General features: G+C 49.5%; 1 protein-coding gene across 3 annotated transcripts in view; it reads right to left on the minus strand.

Moving 5' to 3' along the window:
- LOC139232635 (phospholipase D1-like) overlaps positions 1-22,932 on the minus strand; it is a 120,283-nt gene extending 97,351 nt beyond the window's left edge. For all 3 annotated transcript variants that reach the window (XM_070863073.1, XM_070863074.1, XM_070863072.1), the window contains exon 1: positions 22,853-22,932. The gene's annotated coding sequence lies outside the window, so the exon portion shown is untranslated. The remainder of the gene's footprint in view (positions 1-22,852) is intronic.
- Between the last annotated feature and the right edge of the window lie 204 nt (positions 22,933-23,136).

A 23,136-nucleotide genomic window follows, 5' to 3' on the forward strand; every position in this document is an offset into this window, starting at 1 on the left:
CTCCTCAACATCATCCGGAACCACGGCGTCAGTTTCCACATGTACACTGACGACACCCAGCTCTACCTCACCACCACTTCTCTTGACCCCTCCTCGGTCTCTAATTTGTCAGAAATGTTCTCCACTTAAATATTGGGAAGACTGAAGCCATTGTTTTCGGTCCCCGCCACAAACTCCGTTCCCCAGCCACTGACTCCACCCATCTCCCCAACTCCTGTCGGAGGCTGAACCAGACTGCTCGCAACCTTGGTGTCATATTTGACCCTGAAATTTGCTTCCAATCACATATCCGCAGCATAACGAAGACCGTCTATTTCCGCCTCCCTAACATCGCCCGTCTCTGCCTCAGCTCATCCGCTGCTGAAGCCCTCATCCATACCTTTGTTACCTGTAGACTTGATTATTCCTCATCACAGGCAGTCCCTCGGAATCGAGGAAGACTTGCTTCCACTCTTAAAATGAGTCCTTAGGTGGCTGAATAGTCCAATACGAGAGCCACAGTCCCTATCACAAGAGGGACAGATAGTCGTTGAGGGAAGGGATGGTTGGGACTGGTTTTCTGCACGCTTCTTCCACTGCCTGCGTTTGGTTTCTGTATGCTCTCGGCGATGAGACTCAAGCTACTCTCCTGGATGCACTTCCTCCACTCAGGGTGGTCTTTGGCCGGGGACTCCTAGGTGTCGGTGGGGATGTTGCACTTTAACAGGGAGTCTGAGAGTGTCCTTGAAACGTTTCCTCTGCCCACCTTTGGCTCGTTTGCCGTGAAGGAGTTCAGAGTAGAGCGCTTGCTTTGGGAGACTCGTGTCTGGCATGTGAACTATGTGGCCTGCCCAGCGGAGCTGATCAAGTGTGGCCAGTGCTTCAATGCTGGGGATGTTGGCCTGATCGAGGACGCTACCATTGGTGCGTCTGTGGTCCCAGGGGATTTGCAGGATCTTGCGGAGACATCGGTGGTGGTGTTTCTCCAGACTATTCCAAAGCACTCCTGGCTGGCCTCCCACATTCTACCCAACGTAAACTAGAGATGATCCAAAATTCGGCTGCCCCGTGTCCTATCTCGCACCAAGTCCCGCTCACCCATCACCCCCTGTGCTCACTGACCTACACTGGCTCCCGGTTAAGCAACGCCTCGATTTCAAAACTCTCAACCTTGTTTATAAATCCCTCCATGGCCCTCGCTCCTCCCTATCTTTGTAATCAACTCCAGCCCCCCAGAGATATCTGCGCTCCTCAAATTCTGCCCTCTTCAGCATCCCTGAGGAGGCTGGGTCATTGAATTATATTTAAGGTGGAGATGGAGAGATTTTTGAACGATAAGGGAGTCACGGGTTATGGGGAGCGGGCAGGGAAGTGGAGCTGAGCCAAAGATCAGATCAGCCATGATCTTATTGAATGGCGGAGCAGGCTCGAGGGGCCAAATGGCCGACTCCTGCTCTGATTTCTTATGTTCTTATGTAAATAAAATGATAAAACACCCATTTTTTTTTTTTAAAACAATCTTATGATTTTTCTCCCCAGTGCTGCTCGCGATCGCCTGGAGATTAATCTTGAATTGCTCGAGGCTCCAGGGCAGTCCTCGAGTGTTTGCAATGCTCCCCCGGTCTCAGCTTGCTCTCTGTCTTGTAAAACCTGCCCATGGAAATCCACAACCTTCTGACTCAGAGGCGAGAGTGCTACCCACCAAGCTGCGGCTGACACCTAACATTAACACAAGAACCTAAGAAATAGGAGCTGGAGTCGGCCATAGGGCCCCTCGAGCCTGCTCCGCCATTCAATAAGATCATGTCTGATCCGATCATGGACTCAGCTCCACTTCTCTGCCCTCTCCCCATAACCCTTCACTCCCTTATCACTCAAAAATCTGTCTATCTCTGCCTTAAACACATTCAATGACCCAGCCTCCAGAGCTCTCAGGGGCAGAGAATTCCACAGATTTACAACCCTCTGAGAGAAGACATTTCTTATCAGTTTTAAATAGGCGGCCCCTTATTCTGAGACTATGTCCCCTAGTTTTAGTTTCCCCTATGAGTGAAAACATTCTCTCTGCATCCACCTTGTCGAGCCCCCTCATTATCTTATAAGTTTCAATAAGATCACCTCTCATTCTTCTGAACTCCAATGTGTTTAGGCCCAACCTACTCAACCTTTCCTCATAAAACAACTCCCTCATCTCCGGAATCAACCTAGTGAACCTTCTCTGAACTGCCTCCAATGCAAGTATATCCTTCCTTAAATATGGAAACCAAAACTGTACGCAGTACTCCAGGTGTGGCCTCACCAATACCCTGTACAGTTGTAGCAGGACTTCCCTACTTTTATACTCCATCCCCCTTGCAATAAAGGCCAACATTCCATTTGCCTTCCTGATCACTTGCTGTACCTACATACTAACTTTGTGTGTTTCATGCACAAGGACCCCCAGGTCCCTTTGCAATTTTTTTTCTCCATTTAAAATTATAATTTGCTTTTCTATTATTTTGGCCAAATCTCTCTCTCTCTCTCTCTCTAAGTCCCAATGCAGTGCTGAGAGAGTGCCAAACTGTCAGAAAGGCACAGCCGCACTGTCGGAGGGGCAGCGCAGAGGGAGCGCCGCACTGCCAGAGGGACCCGTCTTTCAGATAAGATGCTATTTTGAAGAGAAGGGGCATTCTGCAATATTTATCCTTCAAGCAACATTACTGAAAAACAGATCATCTGCTCATTATCACAGTGCTGTTTGTGGGAGCTTGCTGTGCTCAAATTGGCTGCCATGTTTCCTACATTACAAGTGACTACACTCCAAAAAGTACCTTGTTGGCTGTAAAGTGCTTTGGGAGGTCGTGAAAGGCCCTATGCAAAGGCAAGATTTTCTTTCTACCACAATAGTACCTGTACCCGATTGGGAAAGTTAAACTCCGTGTTGGCGTGATGTGTGTGAGGTTTGGGAGAAGATAAGGCAGTTTCAATACAAGATGCCGATTTTATCTTTTGCAACAGACATGGAAACATGTCGCTTCAAGTCTTTATCAAGGTGCTGCTGTCTCGAAATGTATGATAAGGCCCACATTTTCACCGGTTGTAGCTCTTGTGCTAATGACTCAAACCTGTGATAAACCAGAGTCACTGTTGCATCACTTCCTGAACCGTGGAGGCCCCGACCTGCGTGAGAACACCAGCGGCAGGTCGGGGCCATAAAAGGAGCGGTGAGCGGTGGCCTGGGAGCAGCGTGGTGGTGTACCACGGCAAGGTACAGCGCGAGCTGGTGCAGGAGGGCGACGGCAGCGAAGTGTGATGTCATCAAAGTCCAGGTCGGTGATTGGAGCGTGGGCAGGTACAGCAGGAGCAGCGAGATCAGGGTGAAGGAGCGGCGAGAGATTGCAGAGGGACGTGATCGGGGCCCGGGAGAGGCATAAGTTCGGGGCCCAGGGGCAGCACGGGCCCAGCCCACACTACGACATGTGTGCACACTGGGTCCGTGCAGCAGAGCTGGTCTCCAGTCGTCCTGGTTAACCCTTGCCACTGGACCAAGACCTCGCTCTGTCAAGCCCGTGTGGTGGCTGGTGTGCAACGGCCACCCCACGTTAAAAAAATCCACGCACAGATATCTTCCACCCTTCAGGATGTAGTTCGGGATCTGGAATATCGGGTCCTTCATTGGAACACCTGGGAACTCATCCCTTTTTGGCGTGGAAGCAAGTCATCCTCGTTGCGAGGGACCCCTATGATGATTGTGTCCAATTCTGGGCACCGCACTTTAGGAAGGATGTGAAGGCTTTGGAGAGGGTACGGAAGAGATTTACAAGAATGGTTCCAGGGATGAGGGATTTCAGTTACTTGGTGAAGCTGGGGTTGTTCTCCTTGGAGCAGAGAAGGCCAAGAGCGGATGTGATAGAGTTCAAAACCATGAGGGAGTTTGAGATAGTATCTAAGGACAAACTGCGTCCAATGGCTGAAGAGAAAGAGAGACTGCAAGCTAAAGAGAGCTGCTCACATGCGCCAGCCGTTTGTCCGATCGGGAAGGGCATCAATTACATGTTACGGTTGTATGCTTTTGCTGTATAACTAATGTATCATTGTCCGCATGCCTGACACGAGACTCGCAAAGCAAGCGCTCTACTTGGAACTCCTTCACGGCAAGCGAGCCCCAGGTGGGCAGAGGAAACGTTACAAGGACACCCTCAAAGCCTCCCTGATAAAGTGCAACATCCCCACTGACACCTGGGAGTCCCTGGCCAAAGGCCAGTCCGCCCTAAGTGGAGGAAGAGCATCCGGGAGGGCGCTGAGCACCTCGAGTCTTGTCGCCGAGAGCGTGCAGAAAGCAAGCGCAGGCAGCGGAAGGAGCGTGCGGCAAACCAGTCCCACCCACCCTTTCCTTCAACCACTGTCTGTCCCACCTGTGACAGAGACTGTCATTCCCGTATTGGACTGTTCAGTCACCCGAGAACTCACTTTTAGAGTGGAAGCAAGTCTTCCTCGATTCCGAGGGACTGCCTATGATGATGATAACTAATGTGTTATATTCTGTCTTAAACTCGGATTAAACATTATGACCCTGAAATTCCGATGTCCCGGGTCCGTACGAAGTTCCTACAGACCCAGAAAGGCATCGGAAAAGCTAGGTTTCAGCACGCAACACGCATGTGCTGAAAACCAGCTTTTCTGATCTGTCAAGTTGACAGATCCAACGCATATCGGGAGCGAGGACGTTTGCAGGGCAAGATTTCCGATATTTACACACATCTTGCCCTGAAAATGTCCTTTAAAATCCTGCACCTGAAAAAGCAGGTGTGTAGTCTACTTTTACAGGCACAAGTGTTTAAAAACATACATAAACATTGTAAAATAAAGTTATAAAAACACATTTTATTGTTAAAAACGCTCCCCACTACAGTAAGTTTATTTTAAGGCATAATTTTTAAAAAAACTTTAAAAATCGGGAATATATATTTTTTTATATAAGACATTAATAACTTTAATTTAAATGAATCTTAAATATGTAGTGTATATTTTCTATTTTTTTTTAGTGTTTTGGGTATTTGGGGTGGGGAGGGGCTTCTCATTCAAAGTAACAGGAGTTTCAGACATACGAAACGCCTATTACCATGAATGAGAATATACTATACCCGATTGGCTGCCCAGAGCCATGTGACTCCAACTCCAGGCCTGCGCACGTCCCAACGTGCACGCGCTGTGATGCACAGCAAGAGGAGGTCTGTGCATCGGAAAGTCGAGCAGGCACAGCAGCTTCAGGTAGGTGCGCATCTTTTTCTCTAATATCTAGTCGAATGCCCGCGGGAAGGAGAAAGCGGAAGTTCTGGGCCAATATATCCACCAGATTGGTTTTACAGTCGATCCTGATTATTAAAAAAGTGAAGAGATAGCTTTAAACTGGCATTTTTCTAACACTGATCTTTGACCTCAACTCCACTTTCCCGCCTGATCCCCATATCCCTTGATTCCCTTTGTTTCCAAAAATCTATCGATCTCAGCCTTGAATATACTCAACGACTGAGCCTCCACAGCCCTCTGGGGCCGAGAATTCCAAAGATTCACCACTCTCCGAGTGAAGAAGTTTCTCCTCATCTCAGTCCTAAATGGCCGACTCCTTATCCTGAGACTGTGACCCCTGGTTCTAGACTCCCCAGCCCGGGGGGAAACATTCTCCCTGCATCTACCCTGTCGAGCCCTGTAAGAATATTGCATGTTTCAATGAGATCACCTAAACCCGAGGGAATACAAGCCTAGTCTGCTCAATCTCTCCTCATCCCAGGAATCAGTCTGGTGAACCTTCGTTGCACTCTCTCAAAAGGCAAGTACAGCCTTCCTTCGGTAATATGGAAGATGGATCCATCGTGGATTGTTAATCTGGTCTAGTTATCTCACTGCTGGTCACATGGCTACACACGTTCACATGTGCTTCAAGACGAAAGTGTCGTGGAGGAATTTTTGAAAGAGTCGTCCGGAATTGTCCCGAGGCCTCTGTCGCAGGTGGAGCGAAAGGGGTTAACGGGATACATAGTGCTCAGGTAAAAATTCCACCAAAGGATTGGGGCAAACTCAAGCATAGAATTACACCGGATATACGGCACAGAAACAGGCCATTCGGCCCAACCAGTCCATGCCGGCGTTTATGCTCCACTCGAGCCTCCTCCTGTCGTTCCTCATCTAAATCTATCAGCGTAACCCTCTAATTCCCTTCTCCCCCATACGCTTGTCTAGCCTCCACTTAAATGCATCGATACTATTTGCCTCAACCCCTCCCTGTGGCAGCGAGCTCCACATTCTCACCGCTCTCTGGGTAAAGAAGTTTCTCCTGAATTCCCCATTGGGTTTCTTGCTGACTGTCTTATATTGATGGCCTCTAATTATGCTTTTCCCCACAAGTGGGAACACTCTCTCTGAATCCACTCGATCAAAACCTATCATTTTAAAGACCTCTATTAGGTCACCCCTCAGCCTTCTTTATTCAAGAGAGAAAAAAAAAAGAGACCCAGCTTGTTCATCCTTTCCTATGATGTATACCCTTGCATTTCTGGTATCATCCTTGTAAATCTTCTCTGTACCTTCTCCGGTGCCAAGTTTCCACAAGAAAAAAAACAGGCGCCCCTCCGAGCTGGGCGCCCGTTTTTCGCGCCTAAAAAAATCCTCGGTATTCTCCACCTCCCTGCAGGTCCTCTGGCTCTCGGCGCAGCCAGCACGAGCTGTGGGGGGGGCGGAGCCAGGTCCCTGCGCTGAAAACAGTGCCGGGACCTCTGCACATGCGCGCTACAGTGGGCACGCAAGTGCAGTAGCTCCAGGCGCCGAACTGTGTGGGAGGGGCCCGAAGCACGCAGCCCCTAGCCCTGGCTGAATGGCCTCACTGGGGCTCCTCCCACGGCCAGCTCCTGCTCTCTCACTCTCTTCCCCTTCCCCCCCCCCCGGGACCGGACCCGACACCCGCTGCCACCCCCCCCGCCGACCAGACACTCTCTCTCTCTCTCTCTCTCTCTCTCTCAGCGGCACGAACGGCTGCAGAATTCTCCCTGGCTGAAGCACTTTCACACAGGTAGGAAGATGGTTTATTTAATCTTTTCTTGGCTTATAAATGTTTATTCAGGTTGGATTTATTTGTATAATATTTGTAGAAGTATAAATAAGGATTTATTGTAGAATTTAATCAGTTCCCTTCCCCCCCCCCCCCCCACCTCCTCCTCGTTCTGGACGCCTAATTTGTAACCTGCGCCTGATTTTTTAATGTGTAGAACAGGTTTTTTTCAGTTCTACAAAAATCTTCACTGGCTCCATTCTACTTTAGTTTGGAGTACGTTTTCACTGTGGAAACTTTCAAATCAGGCGTCAGTGGCCGGACACGCCCCCTTTTGAAGAAAAAATTCTGTTCCAAAGTAGAACTGTTCTACCTGACTAGAACTGCAGAAAAAAAAATGAGAATTGCGATTTCTAAGATAGTCCGTTCTCCACCAGTTGCTCCTAAAAATCAGGCACAAATCAGGTGGCAACTTGGGCCTGTTTACAATACGGCGGCCAGAACTGTACACAGTGCTCCAAGTGTGGTCTAACCAAAGTTCGATACAGGATTAGCGTAACTTCCCTACTTTTCAATTCTATCCCTCTAGAAATAAACCCTAGTGCTGGGTTTGCTTTTTTATGCCCTTGCTAACCAGTGTTGCGACTGTTGGTGATTTGTGTATCTGTACTCCGAGATCCCTTTGTTCCTCTACCCCACCCAAACTGCAGACCCAATTCCTGGAGGGCCAGTCAGTCTGTGCTCCAATGAACTCATCGTCGTCATCGTAGGCAGTCCCTCGGAATCGAGGAAGACTTGCTTTCACTCGACAAGGCGAGTTCTCAGGTGGCTGAACAGTCCAATACAGGAATTACAGTCTCTGTCACAGGTGGGACAGACAGCGGTTGAAGGAAAGGGTGGGTGGGGAGTCTGGTTTGTCGCACGCTCCTTCCACTGCCTGCGCTTGATTCCTGCATGCTCTCGGCGACGAGACTCGAGGTGCTCAGCGCCCTCCCGGATGCACTTCCTCCACTTAGGGCGGACTGGTCTTTGGCCAGGGACTCCCAGGTGTCGGTGGGGATGTTGCACTTTATCAGGGAGGCTTTGAGGGTGGTCCTTGAAACGTTTCCTCTGCCCACCTGGGACTCGTTTGCCGTGTCGGAGTTCCGAGTAGAGCGCTTGCTTTGGGAGTCTCGTGTCAGGCATGTGAACAATGTGGCCCGCCCAGCAGAGCTGGTCGAGTGTGGTCAGTGCTTCGATGCTGGGGATGTTGGCCTGGTCGAGGACGCTAATGTTGGTGTGTCTGTCCTCCCAGGGGATTGGCAGGATCTCGCAGAGACACCGTTGGTGGCATTTCTCCAGCGACTTGAGGTGTCTACTGCACATGGTCCACGTCTCTGAGCCGTACAGGAGGGCGGATATCACTACAGCCCTGTAGACCATAAGTTTGGTGCCAGATTTGAAGGCCTGCAGCAGTGTTGGCAAAGCCAACTTGCAGAAAACTCGAGGAACCGGTTCACAGCTGCCCCCACACTTCACCGTACATCTCCACGGTAACCGCAACTCCCCAAATCGTTTGCTGTCTGGGTGCCAGAGAGGGAGCTTCCTGTTTGCTTTCAAGCTAGACCTGGCAAGGTAAATACACCTGCACAGTTCAACGAAAGGCAAATCCCAACGCGCATGGCCGTCCGCAGGCCCAAGGAAGCCCTTCCAGTATCGTGGTCTGATCTCCAACCCAGCCCAATCTGATCAAGCTTCAACGGTTTTCAAGATTACCTCGAATCGGCGCCCTCTGGTTGCTGACTGCCCGCAGCTTACAACGAGTAGGAACGTGGGCCGATTCTGAATGAACTGAGGGTGTTCAGCTGAAGGATCGACTGACCCGTCAAACTCCCCCAGATGGACACTCGAGTGACAGCATTTTACTGACAATTAACCCCAGGCATGCAGGCAAAGCTGGAACATCGCAAGTTCAGACCTAGTTATCAAGGTCAGAGACAGACAGAGAGAAACAGGCAGAGCGAGAGAGAGAGAGAGAGAGAGGCGCAGGCGCAGAGAGAGAGAGAGAGAGAGAGAGAGAGGCAGAGAGAGAGAGAGAGAGAGAGGCAGAGAGAGAGAGAGAGAGAGAGAGACAGAGGCAGAGGCAGAGAGAGAGAGAGAGAGAGAGAGGCAGAGAGAGAGAGAGAGAGGCAGAGAGAGAGAGAGAGAGAGAGAGGCAGAGAGAGAGAGAGAGAGAGAGAGGCAGAGAGAGAGAGAGGGACAGGCAGAGAGTGAGAGAGAGAGAGAGAGAGAGAGAGAGGGAGGGAGAGGGGCAGGCAGAGAGAGAGAGAGAGAGAGAGAGGCAGAGAGAGAGACAGAGAGAGAGAGAGAGGCAGAGAGGGGCAGGCGCAGAGAGAGAGAGAGAGAGAGAGAGAGAGGGGCAGGCGCAGAGAGAGAGAGACGAAAGAACAAAATTGAATTTATATAGCGCCTTTCAATCGTTCCGGACATCCTCAAGTACTTTCGAAGCTACTCACTGTTGTAATGTAGGAAACACAGCAAGATCCCACAAAGAGAGAGATGAGATCATCTGTTTATTGAGGGATAAATATTAGCCCCAGGTCACCGGGGAGAACCTCCCGTTCTTCGAAATACAGGCAGTGCTATGGGATCTTTTTCAAAAACGAGGCCTCGGTTTAACGTCTCATTCGAAAGGCTGCCCCTCCGACAGTGCGGGGCTCCCCCAGCACTGCCCCTCCGACAGTGCGGGGCTCCCCCAGCACTGCACTGGGAGTGTCGGCCTGGATTATGGGTCAGAGCTGAAAGCGCTTCCTACGGAGCTACAGCTGACACCAAAGGTGGCTGATGGGACTGGGCTGTCCCAAAAACCCGACAAACGATGATCTTTAAATGCTCACCTCCTTGTCCTGGTCAGTCGCTCAGCCCCAAAGCCCCCCCTCATTGCTGCCCTCCTGCAAAAGCTTGCCTAAAGCCTACCTCGGGAACAGGACTTTCAGTCACCTCCCTTAACCCTCTTCTTCACTACTAGTTATCTGCGTTTCTCTGCATTTGAACAACAACAACTTATATTTATATAGCGCCTTTAACGTAGTGAAATGTCCCAAGGCGCTTCACAGGAGTGTTACGCGATACAAATTTGACACTGAGCCGCACAAGTAGAAATTAGGGAAGGTGACCAAAAGCTTGGTCAACGAGGTCAGTTTTAATGAGTGACTTGAAGAAGGAAAGAGAGGCGGAGAGGTTTAGGGAGGGAGTTCCAGAGCTTGGGGCCCAGGCAACAGAAGGCACGGCCACCAATAGTGGAGCGATTATAATCAGGGATGCTCAAGAGGGCAGAATTAGAGGAGCGCAGATATCTCAGGGGGCTTGTGGGACTGGAGGAGATTACTGAGATAGGGAGGGGGCGAGGGCCATGGAGGGATTTGCAAACAGGCATGAGAATTTTGAAATCGAGGCGTTGCTTAACCGGGAGCCAATATAGGTCAGTGAGCACAGGGGGTGATGGGTGAGTGGGACTCGGTGCGAGTTAGGACACGGGTCAGTGAGCACAGGGGGTGATGGGCGAGTGGGACTCGGTGCGAGTTAGGACACGGGTCAGTGAGCACAGGGGGTGATGGGTGAGTGGGACTCGGTGCGAGTTAGGACACGGGGCAGTGAGCACAGGGGGTGATGGGTGAGTGGGAATCGGTGCGAGTTAGGACACGGGCAGCGAGCACAGGGGGTGATGGGTGAGCGGGACTCGGTGCAAGTTAGGACACGGGTCAGCGAGCACAGGGGGTGATGGGTGAGCGGGGCTCGGTGCGAGTTAGGACACGGGTCAGCGAGCACAGGGGGTGATGGGTGAGCGGGGCTCGGTGCGAGTTAGGACACGGGCAGCGAGCACAGAGGATGATGGGTGAGCGGGACTCGGTGCAAGTTAGGACACGGGTCAGCGAGCACAGGGGGTGATGGGTGAGCGGGGCTCGGTGAGAGTTAGGACACGGGCAACAGCATTTTGGAATGACCTCAAGTTTATGTACGGTAGAATGTAGGAGGCCAGCCAGTGGCCCTTTGAAGCGCCTTGGGATGTTTCACTATGTTAAAGGCGCTATATAAATACAATATGTTGCTGTTGCCCGAAATCTCCCCCGCCAATATTGTCTCCCTGCACAGCCCATTCAAATTATAGACACCGTGTGTGTGTGTGTGTGTGTGAGTGTAAACAATGTAAAAGGCATTGAGCAGCCTGCAGGGAACTTTGCTGGTGACTGTATGGCCCCACGCAGCTTAGCGGGAACTTCGCCCCCCCCTCCCCCACCATCCAAATAAAATGGCACCAGGATGTAAATTACGTTATCTCTTTCTGTCTTCCTCCCTCTCCGTACACACCAGCCCTGCCTTTCATGCTAGCCGCGGTAAGGGAACGGGGGCCTGGACATTAAAATTACTGCACTCGTAATCCACAGGCCCCGACTGACAATCCAGTAGACACGAGTTTAAATCTCACCACGGTATTTAAAATTCACAATGCAATAAATCTGAAATTAAAAAGCTGGTCACTGTAATAAGAACACAAGAAATAGGAGCAGGAGTCGGCCATTTGGCCCCTGGAGCCTGCTCCGCCATTCAATAAGAGCATGGCTGATCCGATCATGGACTCAGCTCCACTTCCCTCCCTGCTCCCCATAACCCTTTATCCCCATATCATTTAAGAAACTGTCCATTTGTGTCTTAAATTTATTCACTGTCCCAGCTTCCACAGCTCTCTGGCAGCGAATTCCACAGATTTATAACCCTCAGAGAAGAAATTCCTCCTCATCTCAGTTTTAAATGGGCAGCCCCTTATTCTAAGACCACACCCAATAGTTCTAGTCTCCCCCATCAGTGGAAACATCCTCTCTGCATCCACGTTGTCAAGCCCCCTCATAATCTTATACGTTTCGATAAGATCACCTCTCATTCTTCTGAATTCCAATGAGTAGAGGCCCAACCTACTCAACCTTTCCTCATAAGTCAACCCCCTCATCTCCAGAATCAAGCTAGTGAACCTTCTCTGAACTGCCTCCAAAGCAAGTATATCCTTTCGTAAGTATGGAAATCAAAACTGCACGCAGTATTCCAGGTGTGGCCTCACCAATACCCTGTATAACTGTAGCAAGACTTCCCTGCTTTTATACTCCATCCCCTTTGCAATAAAGGCCAAGATACCATTGTCCTTCCTGATCACTTGCTGTACCTGCATACTATCCTTTTGTGTTTCATGCACAAGTACCCACAGATCTCGCTGTACTGCAGCACTTTGCAATCTTTCTCCATTTAAATAACAACATGCTCTGATTTTTTTCTGCCAAAGTGAATGACCTCACACTTTCCAACATTATACTCCATCTGCCAAATTTTTGCCCACTCACTTAGCCTGTCTATGTCCTTTTGCAGATTTTGTGTCCTCCTCACACATTGCTGACCATACAAAGATGGGAGGAAAAGCAAACGTGGCTACGTTATACTCAGTCCTTTCTTCGTTAATATAGATTGTAAATAGTTGGGGTCCTAGCACTGATCCCTGCGGCACCCCATTAGTTACTGGTGCTGACTCTGTTTTCAGTTCGTTGCCAATTCTCTATCCATGCTAATATATTACCCTCAACCCCGTGACCTTTTATCTTGTGCAGTAACCTTTTATGTGGCACCTTGTCAAATGCCTTCTGGAAATCCAAATACACCACATCCACTGGTTCCCCCTTATCCACCTTGTTTGTTACATCCTCAAAGAATTCCAGCAAATTTGTCAAACATGACTTCCCCTTCATAAATCCATGCTGACTCTGCCTGACCAAATTATGCTTTTCCAAATGTTCTGCTACTGCTTCTTTAATAATGGACTCCAACATTTTCCCAACCACAGATGTTAGGCTAACTGGTCTATAGTTTCCTGCTTTTTGTCTGCCTCCTTTTTTAAAATAGGGGCATTACATTTACAGTTTTTCTATCTGCTGGGAGCTCTCCAGAATCCAGAGAATTTTGGGAAATTACAACCAATGCATCCACAATCCCTGCCGCTACTTCTCTTAAGACCCGAGGATGCAAGCCAACAGGTCCAGGGGATTTATCTGCCTTTAGTCCCATTATCTTACTGAGTACCACCTCCTTAGTGATTGTGATTGTGTTAATTTCCTCCCCCGCATAGCCCCTTGACTATCCACTGTTGGGATATTGTTAGTGTCCTCTACTGTAAAGATCAATACAAAATATTTGTTCAGAGTTTCTGCCATCTCCATGTTCCCCATTACTAGTTCCCCGGTCTCTTCCTTTAAGGGCTGAATGACCCCCTCGACCGCCCGTTGCCTGGACCAGTTGAAGGCCACTATGGCCAGGCCCAGGAGCAGTCCCACGAGGAGGCCTTCTGACCTGCCCGCTCCTCTCCGCACAGGGGGCCCAAAGATCAGGAGCGTGGGACTGAAGTGGAGCTGGAAATTGAGAAGCAGCCCCTTCAAATAATGGAAGAGGGGCTGCAACCTCTCACACTGAACATACACGTGGAACACTGACTCCTCCAGACCGCAGAACAACAGCTTCACAAACCTGTAAGCATACACATAGAAACATAGAAAATGGGTGGAGTAGGCCATTCGGCCCTTCGAGCCAGCACCATCATTCAATAAGATCATGGCCGTTCAATCACCTCAGTACCCCTTTCCTGCTTTCTCGCCATACCCCTTGATCCCTTTAGCCGTAAGGGATCTAACTCCCTCATAAATATATCCAATGAACTGGCATCAACAACTCTCTGTGGTAGAGAATTCCAGAGGTTAACAACTCAGTGAAGAAGTTTCTCCTCATCTCAGTCCTAAATGGCTTGCCCTTATCCTTAGAAAGTGACCCCTGGTTCTGGGCTTCCCCAACATCGGGAACATTCTTCCTGCATCTAACCTGTCCAGTCCCGTCAGAATTTTATATGTTTCTATGAGATCCCCTCTCATTCTTCTAAACGCCAGTGAATACAGGCCCCGTCGATCCAGTCTCATATTTCAGTGACCATGAAACTGCCGGATTGTCGGAAATACTATCTGGTTCACTAATGCCCCTTTAGGGAAGGAAATCTGCCGCCCTTACCCGGTCTGGCAGATATGTGACTCCAGACCCACAGAGTGGTCAACTCTTAACTGCGCTCTGAAATGGCCACTATGTCTCAGTACCACCTTCTCAAGGGCAATGAGGGATGGGTAATAAATGCTGGCCTGGCCAGCGACACCTATATCCGATAAAACAAAAGGCAGCATTTATGATTCTTGTACATGAACCAACTTGCAGAATCAGCAGCAAAAATGAACCATACACAGCCACATCTACGATCAGTTGGAGCCAGACATTCCAAGCCGTTAAACCTCTTGACACATGCGTTGTAGATTCCACACTCTGCACAGCAAGTCATCGCCTTCCCAGCTTAGACCACATGGAAGGAGGCCATTCGGCCCATTGTGCCCACACTGTGCTGTGGCTTAGTGGGCAGCACACTTGCCTCGGAGTCAGAAGGTCGTGGGTTCGAGTCCCACTCCAGGGACTTAAGCACATATATCTAGGCTGAAACTCCCAGTGCAATGCTGAGGGAGCGGCGCATTAGGGAGCGGCACACCGTCTGATGGAGCGGCGCACTGTCCGAGGTGCCGTCTTTCGGATGAGACGTTAAACCGAGGCCCCGTCTGCTCTCTCAGGTGGACGTAAAAGATCCTATTTCGAAGAAGAGCAGGGGAGTTCTCCCTGGTGTCCTGGGGCCAATATTTATCTCTCAAATCAACATCACAAACACAGATTATCTGGGTCATTATCACATTGCTGTTTGTGGGAGCTTGCTGTGTGCAAATTGGCTGCCGTGTTTCCCACATTACAACAGTGACTACACTCCAAAAGTACTTCATCGGCAGTAAAGCGCTTTGAGACGTCCGGTGGGTCATGAAAGGCGCTATATAAATGCAAGTCTTTCTTTCTTTGAAAGAGCTATCCAGTCAGTCCCAGTTCTCCCTGCTCAATATTTATCCAATTTCCGTTTTGAAAGTCACGATTGAACGTGCTCCCACCGTCCTTTCAGGCAGCGCGTTCCAGATCGCAACAACTCGCTGCGTAAGATCAATTCTCCTCGTCTTCACTCTTTGCCAATGACCTTAAATCTGTGTCCCTCTGGTTACCAACCCCCACTTGCCACTGGAAACCATTTCTCTCAAATCCCAGCATAATTTCACCTCAACAAATCAGATCCTGGTCTCAAGCACACGAGCTGGTGTCCATAGCAAGTGATTGGGAGCAAGCCCCTGGCTAATTTTGCTGGTTCTGCCCACCCACCCCACTCCCACCCCCCGTCTCAGGAGGTGCGGAGGCAAGTTATCGCACCCTGGATCCGATCAACAGGCCTGTACACTTTCTATATTCATTCCTGGGATGTGGGCATCGCTGGCAAGGCCGGCATTTATCACCCATCCCCAATTGCCCTCGAGAAGCTGGTGAACATAAGAACTTAAGAAATAGGAGCAAGAGTCGGCCATTCGTCCCCTCGAGCCTGCTCCGCCATTCAATAAGATCATGGCTGATCCGATCATGGACTCCGCTCCACTTCCCTGCCCGCTCCCCATAACCCCTTATTCCCTTATCACTCAAAAATATGTCTATCTCCACCTTAAATATATTCAATGGCCCAGCCTCCACAGCTCTCTGGGGCAGAGAATTCCAGAGATTTACAACCCTCTGAGAGAAGAAATTCCTCCTCATCTCAGTTTTAAATGGGCGACCCTTTATTCTGAAACTATACCCACTAGTTCTAGATTCCCCCACGAGGGGAACATCCTCTCTGCATCTACCCTGTCGAGCCCCCTCAGAATCTTATACGTTTCAATAAGATCACCTCTCATTCTTCTAAACTCCAATGAGTACAGGCCCAACCTACTCAACCTTTCTTCAGAAGACAACCCCTTCAGCTCAGGAATCAACTCGTCCGCTTGCTGCCCTTATTCTTCTAGGGGGGGAGAGGTCGCGGGTTCGGGAGGTGCTGCCGAAGAAGCCTTGGCGAGTTGCTGCTGTGCATCTTGTAGATGGTGCACATTGCAGCCAGGGGGCGCCGGTGGTGGAGGGAGTGAGTGTTGAAGGTGGTGGGTAGCGTGCCGATCAAGCGGGCTGCTTTGTCCTGGATGGTGCCGAGCTTCTCGAGTGTTGTTGGCAAGTGGAGAGTATTCCCTCACACTCCTGACTTGTGCCTTGTAGATGGTGACAAGGCTTTGGGGAGTCAGGGGGTGAGACACTCGCTGCAGAATACCCAGCCTCTGACCTGCTCTTGTAGCCACAGTATTTATGTGACTGATCCAGTTAAGTTTCGGGTCAATGGTGACCCCCCCCCCCCAAGGATGTCGATGATGGGGGGAGATTCAGCGATGGTAATTGTAATGTCTGTAAGCTTGTAATGTTTGTAGCTCCACACTGTGGATGTGGACGTATTGTGTACTGCAATTGCACAGTTAATGATTAAACAGAACCAGGCAGATTTCCACAGACTTCCGAGAGAGCAGCCTGCCATGTTAGGAAGCTGTGTGTGCTGTGCTCTGTGAATATATCACATTTGGCGACAGAAGATGGGGTTTTTCGGATGATTTAAAGCTTAATTTTTGTTGGTGAAGGATTCAGCCAGCCGACAGACACTTTGGAAAAAAGCTACAAAAGCCGAGGTAAATTACAGCACACGGCGTGAACAGCTAGAGATTAAAATGGCAAGTGTATTGGGATATTTGGGTGAATATAGACACGACCGGGAACATTTTAAAGCGTATGTGGATCGGCTAGAATTGTATTTCATTGCAAATAACATAAATCGAAGTTCCAGACAATGCAGACCAGAACCGGGCTGTGTTGGAACGCAAGAAAGCGATCTTCTTATCGGAGGCGGGTCCGGCATTGTACGAAACCCTTGTAAATCTGCTGGTGTCTGACGAGCCAAAGAACACAATGCTTAGAGATTTTAATGAAGCTAGAGCAGCACTATAACCCCAAACCGTTAGAAATTGCTGAAAGCTATCATTTTGAGATTGTTTGTCAGACAGCGAGGTCGATGAGTATGGCCGAACAATATTCCCGAGAATTAAATAATGATTACAGTCGTCAGTCAACCGAGGTAAATCACCTGCAGGTTCAAAGTAAAAGACAGGCGTGGCCCAAAGTCTCAGAAACTGGAAATTCTAACAGAGTGTCGAAGTCGTGCTATGGTTGCCTGGGACAACACATTGCTCAAAGTTGTCCATACGTGAAGGCAGAGTGTTTCTTCTGCAGGAAGACTGGGCATCTTGCGAAGGCATATCGACTGAAGGATAAACCAGTTTTTAAAGCTAGGAGTCCAGCGTTCAAAGCTATGAGTAGAAATCCCAAGAGACTACATAGCATGGAAGTACAACAACAGGACGAGGAGATGTTAGAGTTTCACGTCATCAGGAGCACGAGGTTAACAGACAGCTATTTGGAAAGCATCAAAATCCACATAGATGTTGGGGGATTCAAGATACCAATGGAAATTGACACGGGTGCATCCATGAGTGTAGTATCGGAGTCACTGTACCTCGACAAATTGATTTCCAACTGGAGAAATCCAAGATAGAGCTGCGAGGCTACTTGGGAGAGAAAATTCCTGTGGTAGGTCGTATCACCGTACCGGTGAAATATAAAGATCAATTTCAGAACTTGCCTCTAATAGTAGTGAAAGGAGACAAGCCTGCCTTACGAGGAAGAAATTGGTTGAGCTCACTGAAGCTGGATTGGAGTAAGATTGTGTGTGTGGAAGCGAGATTTTCATCAAAGGATGAGGTTATTAAGCAATATCCGAAGGTGTTCTGTGAAACGGGCAGTCCGATCCAAGGCTTCAAGGCGAGTGTCAGGGTACAGAAGGATGCTAGATCGGTTTACTACAATTCACGTTCCGTACCATATACACTCAAGGAGAAAGTTGAACAAGAACTCAAAAGACTAGAGACTGAGAACATTATTTGTAAGATAGATCGATGTAATTGGGCTACACACATTGTTGTTTTACCCAAGTCCGATGGCAAGGTAAGATTGTGTGGTGATTATAAAGTAACCGTAAACCAGGTTCGAGAGGGTAATGTCCCCAATACATTGCCGGATATGGAAGATTTGTTCACAACACTGACAGGTGGTCAGATCTTCTCAAAACTGGATCTTACGAATGTCTACTTACAGCTTGAACTAGATGAGGAGTCCAAGTCATGTTTGACTATAAATACTCATCGAGGCCTATATCAATTTAATAGGCTACCGTTTGGAGTGTCTTCCACCCCTGCCATATTCCAAGGGGTGATGAACCAGATTTTGCAAGGTATTGAAGGGGTAGTATGTTATTTGGGTGACATACTAATTTCAGCACCAAATAGGCAAATTCATAATAACAGTGAATGAAGTCCTCAAACAGCTAGAGAAGCACAGAGTATGAGTGTCTGCTCGTAAGTGTGAGTTATTTAAAAACTCAGTGGAGTACTTAGGGTACAGAGCAGAAAAAGGTGGTTTACATCCGATCAAGGAAAAACTGGATGCAATTAAAAATGCACCCACTCCCAGGAATGTCACTGAATTTCGTTCATTCTTGGGTCTTTTGAACTATTATGGGAAGTTCCTACCAAATTTGGCTACAGTATTACATCCACTGAATGAACTTTTGGAAAAATAGGTCCATTGGAAGTGGTCAAAAGAATGCGATACAGCATTCAAGGAGTGTAAAAGCAAACTGGTAGAGAGTACCATGTTAGTTCACTATGACATATCAAAGGAGATTAAGCTAGCATGTGATGCCTCTCTGTATGGAGTTGGGGTAGTAATCTCATGTATTAAGTCGTGGGGAGGAGAGACCAATTGCTTTTGCTTCACGCACTCTCAGTGCCAGAGAGAGTAATTATGCACAAATTATAAGGGAAGCTTTGGCATTAATTTTTAGGGTCAAAGTTTCACAAATACTTGAATGGTCGGAACTTGACCGTCGTTACGGACCATAAGCCCCAAACAGCAATCCTCCATCCAAAGTCCCCAGTTCCAACATTAGCTGCAGCCCGAATGCAGAGATGGGCTTTGATTTTGTCAGCATATACATACGATATTGAATACAAATGATCAGCTGATCACAGTAATGCTGATGTAATGTCTAGATTGCCTTCCCCATCACAAGTTACAACAGAATTAGGCAGATTTCCGGAGACTTCCGAGAGAGCAGCCTGCCATGTTAGGAAGCTGTGTGTGCTGTGCTCTGTGAATATATCACCGTAATGCCATTGAATGTCAATGGTCGTTGGTTAAACTCTCACTTGTTGGAGATGGTCATTGCCTGGCACTTGTTTGGCACGAATGTTACTTGCCACTTATCAAACCAAGCCTGAATGGCATCCAGGTCTTGCTGCATGCAGGCATGGACTGCTCCATTATCTGAGCAGTTGCAATCCATTATTTAAAACAAGGGTTAGGGTTGGGTTGGGCAGGCCAAAAACCTGGAATTATTATTATTTTTTTAAAAATAAAAACAGTTGAGGAAAATAGCCAGGAAATCCTGAATGGGCTTCCTCTTTTACATTGATACAATGCCTTTAACATCGTGAAATGTCACAAGATGCTTTACAGGATCGATTATCAGACAAACTTTGGCACCGAGCCACATAAAGGAGACATTCGGTCTGTTGACTGAAAGCTTGATCAAAGGGGTCAGTTTTAAGGAGCATCTTAAAAAGGAGGAGAGAGAGGCGGAGGGGTTTAGGGAGGGAGTTCCAGAGCTTGAGCCCCAGGCAACAGAAGGCACGGCCACCGATGGTTGAGCGATTATAATCAGGGATGCTCAGGAGGGCAGAATTAGAGGAGCCCAGATATCTCGGCAGGGGGGTTGTGAGGCTGGAGAAGATTACAGAGAGATAGAGAGGGGCGAGGGCCATGGGAGGGTTTGTAAACAAGGATGAGAATTTTGAAATTAAGGCGTTGCTTAACCGGGAGCCAATGTAGGTCAGCGAGCACAGGGGGTGATGGGTGAGCGGGACTCGGTGCAAGTTAGGACACGGGCCAGCCGAGTTTTGGATGAGCCGAAGTTAATGGAGGGTAGAACATGGGCGGCCAGCCAGGAGTGTCTTGGAATAGTCGAGTCTAGTGATAACAAAGGCACGGATGAGGGTTTCAGCAGACGAGCTGAGGCAAGGGCAGAGACGGGCGATGTTATGGAGATTAATCCATCAATGATACACAGACTGTTTTTGTAAGTTATAGGTTTTTCCCTCAACAGTACAAGTTACGGAATTTTGGTTGCCTGTGTAGCTGAAGTTCCAACAAGCCCTCATCCCACTGATTCTTCAACTGGTTTACACATGCCTGCCCGAAAGCTCACATTTGGAACAAACCTTTCTCAAAATGCAGACATCTCGGGGGGTTGTGGGGCTGGAGGAGATTACAGAGATAGGGAGGGGCGAGGGCCATGGGAGGGATTTGAAACCAAGGATGAGAATTTTGAAGTCGAGGCATTACTTAACTGGGAGCCAATGTAGGTCAGTGAGCACAGAGGGTGATGGGTGAGTGGGACTCGGTGCGAGTTAGGACACGGGGCAGCGAGCAAGGACACGGGGCAGCGAGCACAGGGGGTGATGGGTGAGCGGGACTCGGTGCGAGTTAGGACACGGGGCAGCAAGCACAGGGGGTGATGGGTGAGCGGGACTCGGTGCGAGTTAGGACACGGGGCAGCGAGCACAGGGGGCGATGGGTGAGCGGGACTTGGTGCGAGTTAGGACACGGGGCAGCGAGCACAGGGGGTGATGGGTGAGCGGGACTCGGTGCGAGTTAGGACACGGGGCAGCGAGCACTGGGGGTGATGGGTGAACGGGACTCGGTGCGAGTTAGGACACGGGGCAGCGAGCACAGGGGGTGATGGGTGAGCGGGACTCGGTGCGAGTTAGGACACGGGGCAGCGAGCACAGGGGGTGATGGGTGAGCGGGACTCGGTGCGAGTTAGGATACGGGGCAGCCAGATTTTGGATCACCTCTAGTTTATATTGGGTAGAATGAGAGAGAGTGGAAATATTTATAACTGCCCCTTAGGCAAGGAGGCAGAGTAAATGGAAAATGAAATACTGATCAGCCAAGGTTCCTGCTCTTCAACTCCATCCCGTAAAACATGCGAGAAGCACGAACGTGTGTGTGGGTGTTTGGGGCTGGGGGTGGTGCGTGGTTGGGGGAGGTGGGGAGATTGGGCAGTGATGCTTCCCAAGGTCAAATAGACTGCATCACTCACCCTCAACAGCTCAGCTGTGGCTCAGCGGGCAGCACACTCGCCTGAGTCAGAAGGTTGTGGGTTTGAGTCCCACTCCAGGAACCCGAGCATATAAATCTACGCTGACACTCCCAGTGCAGTGTTGAGGGAGCGCCGCACTGTCGGAGGGACCGTGCCGAGGGAGCGCCGCACTGTCGGAGGGGTCATCTTTCAGGATGAGACGTTAAACCAAGGGCCTGTCTGCCCTCTCAGGTGGATGTAAAAGATCCCATGGCACTGTTTGGAAGAAGAGCAGGGGGAGTTCTCCCCGGTGTCCTGGGGCCAATATTTATATTTATCCCTCAATCAACATAACAAAAACAGATGATCTGGGTCATTATCACATTGCTGTTTGTGGGAGCTTGCTGTGCGCAAGTTAGCTGCCGCATTTCCCACATTACCACACTCCAAAAGTACTTCATTGGCTGTAAAGTGCTTTGAGACGTCCGGTGGTTCCGAAAGGCGCTATATAAATGCAAGTCTTGCAGTTATTTAATACACAGCCCCAGGCTTCCCAGTAAAAACAAAATCATGAATGGAGTGGAGGAGAAAAGTTGAGAGCTGAGGCATACAATACAAGAGCAGGGGGCTTATGTTTGAACTGTATAAAACACTGGTTAGGCCACAGCTGGAGTACTGCGTGCAGTTCTGGTCACATTACAGGAAAGATGTGATTGCACTGGAGAGGGTGCAGAGGAGATTTACCAGGATATTGCCAGGACTGGAGAATTTTAACAATGAGGAAAGATTGGATAGGCTGGGGTTGTTTTCTTTGGAACAGAGGAGGCTGAGGAGAGACCTTATTGGAGGTGTATAAAATTATGAGGGGCCTGGATAGAGTGGATAGGACGGAGCGGTTTCCCTTCGCAGAGGGGTCAACAACCAGGGGCCATAGATTTAAAGTAATTGGGGGGAGGTTTAGAGGGGATTTGAGGGGAAATGTCTTCACCCAGAGGGTGCTGGGGGTCTGGAACTCACTGCCTGAAAGGGTGGTAGAGGCAGAAACCCTCACCACATTTAAAAAGTACTTGGATGGGCGCCTGAAGTGCCGTAACCTGCAGGGCTACGGACCAAGAGCGGGAAAGTGGGATTAGGCTGGGTGGCTCTTTGTCGGCCGGCACGGACACGATGGGCCGAATGGCCCCCTTCCGTACTGTAAACTTCAATGAAAGCCCCATTTAAAAATCCCCCTCCGGCAGAGTCTGATGGTACCAGGGCTTGGATTGCACAGGATGGATTTCATGGTAAACAAGCGAGACCGAGCCCAGAAACCCCACCCCCACCTTCCCTCCCCTTCCCGCCCGCTGCCTTGAATACCAGCAAAGTTGGGACTGCTCGTGACCCAGAGCAATTAAGGGCACATTCCTTCACAGCAAGAAACCAGTTCTCTCCCTCTCTCGCTCGCTCTCTGCCTTTGACGTTCTTGGCTGACACAGGAAGCTACAGAAACACTTTAGCAGGGACACAACAGCACGGCAACCTCACTCAGCACCAACAACCGGCTCAATTCTGCCCTGTAAACCCTTCGGGAAAGGGGGCACACATCGCCGGCAAAGCCGCCTTTTTGAGCATCTACTCACCAGCGCCCGTCAGCAACGGTGGGACCAGTCCAAGTGCTCAGCCAAACTCCGAAATTCCTAAATCGCCTCGGACTGTACCATCTCGCCCTTCGCAGGGAGGAGCGTTTTCGAACGCTGGCTTCAAAGGCTGGCTGGGGGTGGTGGGGGATTGGTACAGGTTTTATTGGCGATGCCTTTCTTGGAACAGCTTTGAGAACCGGTGCCACAAAGCAGTGGTCAAAGGACTGGAGCAAACAAAGCAGCTCAAACACTGTGCTTCTACTAAACAAGGGTGGAGTTCCTGC

The sequence above is a fragment of the Pristiophorus japonicus genome, chromosome 20 (assembly GCF_044704955.1).
Source record: "Pristiophorus japonicus isolate sPriJap1 chromosome 20, sPriJap1.hap1, whole genome shotgun sequence".
NCBI classification, from domain to species: Eukaryota; Metazoa; Chordata; class Chondrichthyes; family Pristiophoridae; genus Pristiophorus; species Pristiophorus japonicus.